Raw genomic sequence first — 6,000 nt, 5'->3', positions numbered from 1 at the left:
TGGGGTAAAATAGTGTTAAAATAGTGCACCTCAATCATACCAAAGGAAAAATTGCAAGCACTTAAGTTTTGTTCTTAATTTTTTTACTGATGTCACACGCAACTTGCAAACCCAACACATACTTGCATAGTGCAAAAGTTAAATATTTTATTTCACTATGGAGAGTTACAAAGAGCCAACGGTGTATGGTAGCAAGTGTCTAGGCATACTTTCCAAAATCCAAATAGATTACAATTTTTTCCAGGCTTGTGGTCTAGTTTGGTGACATACTTGGCAAGTTCCCAGGTATTGTCTCAAGCAATCCATTTGACAACAATCCCTTTGCACCTTCAACTGCCTTCGGAGGAGATAAGTTGCCTTTTTGAGAAGGAATTTGAGCAACTGTGATGGCCTTGTCCTTCTTTTCTTCTTTGGGATCATCTGCTCCAGTGTCTCTTCATCACTTGGGCTATCAACAATTATTTGGGCCACCATGTCCTCAAGTGAGCCCCACCAAGCCATGTAGCCAATAATTTCTTTCTGAATGAGTGCCAGTAGCATTCTCAGCCCCAACAGCATCATCCATAGTTTCTTGACATCACAAAAATTTTGGACTCAAAAAGGGGCCCTATAAGAGAGCCCTTGGGTTGGTGACATGGAAAGATAAGGTGAATAAAACTGAGTATAACATTGGCTAGTGAAAGATAATAAAACATTGGAAAAGACCTGACTTTCCTATTTCTTTATTCAAATGGACCAAAATTTGATGTAGAGCTCGCACTTGCTACCACACTATCCCATCAAGTTTTTGAATTGTAACCAAACTGAAAAACCAAGTTCCTCAACCAAACTTGCACCATTCGTCATGAAACTAAATCCTCCCATCGAACTACCACACTCCTCTCATTCTCTCTCATTCCTCATCTCTCTCCCTTATTTTTGAGCTCCATTCTGAATTTCTCTTGCTCCAATCTTATTTTTAAATCTATTCCTTTCTTTTGAGTGGGAAGCTTCTCTCTATGTTCTCCCTATCATGGGACAGAATCCCATGCCAAAAACTCATCATTTTCCTTCTTTACTTGCATTTCCCTCCCATTTCACTCTCATTCTTTCTAAACTTTCAAGAATGAGATTCACTATGCTGCCTTCTTGCTTTATCTTGGGCACTTTTCATTCAAATCCTACCACTTCTTTGCTTCTATTAAATCAAACATTAAACTTTCATTCAAGACATGTAATTAGATACAAATCTACAATAGGATAGAAAACTTGTTGGAAGCATAGTTTATTTGACCATTATCAAAACAAACATTTTTCACATTCAATTGATGTTCTAAGTTACTATATGTAGAATCCAAAAAGGCTCATATAGATGTACCTAGAAGAGTCCTTCAGTACCTTTGTGGTGTATGGATTATGGACTCAAATATGATAGATTCAAATAATTAGACTTTATTGGTATTATCATGCAAATCAGACTAGTGTTGTGGATGAAAGGTGTACAAGTGATTTTTCCTTTAGTCTTGGCTCAGAAGACTTGTCATGGCAAAGCAAGAAGTAGAAAATAGTATCCTCATTATCTACTAAAGAAAAATACAAAGGATCAACCAATGCTAGCCATGAAGTTGGTTGGTTAAGAAGGTTACTCTTCAAACATGAGATTTTATCAAATGACCTAGTATACTCTATTCCAGTGACATCCGTAATACTTAGAGTTCATTCTAGAAAAAGCATATTAAAGTGCATTATCACTTTATATGTGAGAAAGTTCTCAGTGGGGAGATAGATCCCGTTCATGTTCTAACACAAGAACAAGTCAATGAAGAGCCAAGGACTTGTCACATCCTTGGCTTGTAAAGTAGAAAAAGGGTGGCTTAATGGGGTACCAAATCTAAGAATAAGGCTCATCACCTTCATTCTTGAGCTCGAGGTAGACATACACATTCAAAGAGAGATGCCATCGAGAGATGAGTGTACAAAGCTATGTGTATAGATACTCATCGACGAAGAGATACTCATTCAAAGAGATGCTCAATTGGAGGGAGGCCTTCGAGAGGGACGAATGTATATAGCTAATTGCAAGGTCCTTTCTTCTTTCTTCCATTGCCATTGTGAATACAATATGTGGACTTGTATAGGATCCATTGTGCAGACTCTACATTGGGCGTCATGGTGTAGTACATCTACATAGCACTGTTGGTTACCATGAAGAACACAATGAGTGGCTTACAGCAAATGAAAGACCTATATGCTCTCCCAACAAGGCTTGTGTAAACCCGAGCATGATGGACACAGAGAACTGTACCAAGACTATTTGGTTCAAGATTGGTTCTCATTCAAGGGGAAGCAATTCTACATTCCAAGAGGGTCAATGCAGGAGTGGATCATTCAAGATCATCACTGAAGATGAATGGCGGGGCAATTTTGAAAGAGATAAGACCTTACATCTTATTCAAAGAAAGTATTTCTTGCTTGGAATGACTTCCCAAAGCACACAAACTTTGTGGAGAGATGTGGCACTCAATACTAAGGCACAAGGAAAAAGTACAATGCTGGACTATGTTAGCACTTATAGATGCCACGGGAACCCTGGTAACATTTAAGCATGCCTTGCTAAAGCATTTTATCACACAAAAAGGGCAAGAGTTAAATAGAGTGCACTCATTAAAAAAATCTTGGGATCAATGTATCTCCTAGTCCGTCTCAATAAAAGAAGAAAAGCACTAAGGGGGTTGCAGTACATATGGGTCAACTACCCATTTGTAAGCCCACAAATGAGGAGAGACAAGGGAGTTACGCCTGTAGGGGGTAGGAGAGGAATGAAGAAGAGGGAGTCAAATCACAGGCTGCCTCATGGGCCATTCACAGACTTCCTTTTTAGGTTGCATTATGATCCACCCCTTGGCAGATATGTCCACGGTGGATAGCTATGATACTGGTTATCCTTTGGGCCACACATCTACACTATCATGAGGCGGGATTGCAGCCAAAGGATAGCCTCAATAGAGGGGCATGTAAGGCTGCACATAGGCCTGCATATAGACATCCACCCAACCATTTGTGGGTAGATGTGCTGGGGCAAAGCTCATCCAAAGAAGGTGGTCTTTGCTAGGTCCGAACCCTAGTGCAGTCAGCCAGCTAGCCAAGCTGGTCAGCCAAGCCCTAATCTGGTTGAGTGAGTTAGAGCTCAGTCAGCCAGGCACAGCCGCCCCTAAATAAACCCCCATTGTGGGGGGTGGGGATCATCGGAAACAAACCACATGCAAGCTGCTAGAGAGGTACTTCAGAAGAGCAGCGAAGGATCAGCCAACAGATCCATCCTCCAGATGTGCATCCAGGAACAAGAGGATCAATGGGTCAGCCAGCAGATCCAACCTCCAAGTGCTCATCCAAATACAAGAGGAGGATCAAAGGCAGCAGCAGGCAAGCATTAGCAGAAGCAGCCATTAGCCCCTCTGAAGAGCTCAACCAATGAGCAAATCACTGTCCAGTGAGTGGCTTGTGAGTGCACCTTTTGTAAAACACTTTTGGGTCCTCTCTTTATTCACTTACTCGTTGTCGTATCTTGCTATCTATTCTAGGTTTGAGCATGGTTTAGATTTGCAATGTCTGCATATCCTGAGTGGAATCTATGAGTGCTTAGGATTAGCCCGTAGAACCAGCCTCTAGATGTGCATCCAAGCACAAGAGAGAGGATCAAAGGCAGCAACAGCATGCAAGCAAGGCACTAGTAGAAGAAGCAGCCCGTAGCCATTGTGACAAGCTCAACCAGAGAAAAAATAAATAGAGGAGAAAGGGTGCTAATAGAGAACATTGGAGTTCCTCCCCAAGCCAATGAAGACCTTCGCTCAGGGGCCCGCAGCAGAAAAAGAAATAAGCAACAGATGGGGCAACATTGTATGGCCTCAGTTCAAGGGCTAGTAGGTAGTGCGCTACCATCCACAGGGTGTGGTTAGTCGAATACACCTTTTGCAAACACATTTGGGTCCTCTCTTTGGGCATTCTTATTCAGTTATTGGTTGTCATATCCTGCTATCTATTCCAGATCGTGTGGTTTACATTTACATGTATGTGCAAATCCCAAGTAGGATCTAGAGTTCTCAAGTGTGATCTCATGGATGATTCACTTTCCACTGCCTGTTCTGGGGGACAACTATTATGCTTTCAAGGACACATGCAAGGAAGTGTACATAAAAAGGTGGGGTCACTGAGACTCTTGTTATTTTATGTACTAATGGTACAAGTCGCTCTGAGGGTAGGAGGTTTGGGACAATAGCATCTCAAAGAGCCACGAGGGAGTAAGGAATATCACAAGGTAGTGTGATATGCACTAATGCAGAGCTAGATAATGCACATCCACCCACTTGAATTACTCACATGCAGCCAGCTACAGAAATGGTGGTGGATGCTAAGATAACTTTTACTCCAAGAAAGGGCCCCAACATACAGATTACGAGTCCAAAACTGCACACGTCTCCAAACATAAGAACATCCAAATTTTTAAAAAAATATGCAAGATCTTCTCCTGCCCACGATGTGATACCAAGCTCCTGTAGGAAATTAGGGTCCATTGTCCCACCTATAAGCCCCCATACATGGAGAGCCCAGGGACATGGTACCAATGTAGGATTGGGGGCATGAGAGTCTGCTGTGTGTGCACCAGGTTTGGATGCCACATGGGAAGATCTAGGTGGAGGGAATTGTCCACAAGAAAAGCATGTGGGCAGCACTGTAGGCTGCCATGGGCTGCCACACAGCCCAAGATTTACAATTAGCAACGGAGTTCAGGGGAGCAGATATACCTGTACGGATGTTGCAGCAACAGGTGTGAAAGGTGGAGCAGTATGCACAGAGGCCTGCAGGCTTCGCAATCAAAGGTCGGCAGATTTGCAGGTGGGTTGCAGTAGGCTGGAGCAGATGCGCAATCAAAGGTCAGCAGATTTGCAGGTGGGATGAGCTGAAAGGTATTACCCCTGCATAGGAATACAAATTCTGGATTGGATATATATATATATATATATATATATATATAGAGAGAGAGAGAGAGAGAGAGAGAGAGAGAGAGATGCCCAGACTCATCCTCTAATTACAGAGCAAATAGTGCAGTCTGAATTTCATGATAGTCATTCACCAGGTTGAAAACCGTAAACTCTATCACACATAGCAAGGGCTCGCTCCTCTGACATCCCCACCGACATCAGCGCCACAGTACACGTAGACCAAAGTATAGACAAATGCTCTCACACCTACATATCCACACCCACACACTTTTGAGCATCCATGTATACAAAAGTCTTTGTACTGAGTTTCTGTCAGCACTCCGAAAGTGAAAGGCAGACTCAGCCGTGACAAAAGCTAGCATTATAGGACAAGGGTAAATCAAAAAGTAGTCCACATTCTCTTCATTTAGGCCACAACTACTGGTGAAGACTATAGGATTTCATTTTAGTCTCCCAAAGGAGCATTTCTATGCAACAGGTGCTAAGAAACGAAAGCTGATAGCGCAACGAACCACTTAAGATAGAATTTATCGCAATATCAGCATGGATGAAAACTTCACGAGGTTAAATTTGCATGTCTGCTAATATGGCACGAACATATATCTAGATGAATACAAGAACATGCCTAGACTCATCCTCTGAAAACACAGCAAATAGTACAGTTTAAATCTCATAATAATCACTCACAAGGTTGAAAAGCATTAACTCTATCACGCATGGCAAGGACTAGCTACTATGACATCCCCACCGATGTCATCAGCGCCCAATGGGGGGTGTCCGCACATCCATGCACACTTGAGCATCCATTTATACAAAAGTCTTCGTAACGAGTTTCTAACAGCACTCCGGAGGTGAAGGGCAGACTCAGCCGTGACAAAAGGCTAGCACTTTAGGAGAAGACTAATAAAAAATTAGTCCGCATTCTCTTCATTCCAGCTACAACTGCTTGTGAAGACTACAGTATTTCATTTTAGTCTCTCCCAAACAAGCATTTCTAACCAAAGGATGCTTAGAAAAGAAA

The sequence above is a fragment of the Dipteris shenzhenensis genome, chromosome 15 (genome assembly GCF_047967505.1).
Source record: "Dipteris shenzhenensis isolate YYH24624 ecotype China chromosome 15, Dip_SZ_1.0, whole genome shotgun sequence".
NCBI classification, from domain to species: Eukaryota; Viridiplantae; Streptophyta; class Polypodiopsida; order Gleicheniales; family Dipteridaceae; genus Dipteris; species Dipteris shenzhenensis.
This window is presented reverse-complemented; position numbering follows the sequence as displayed.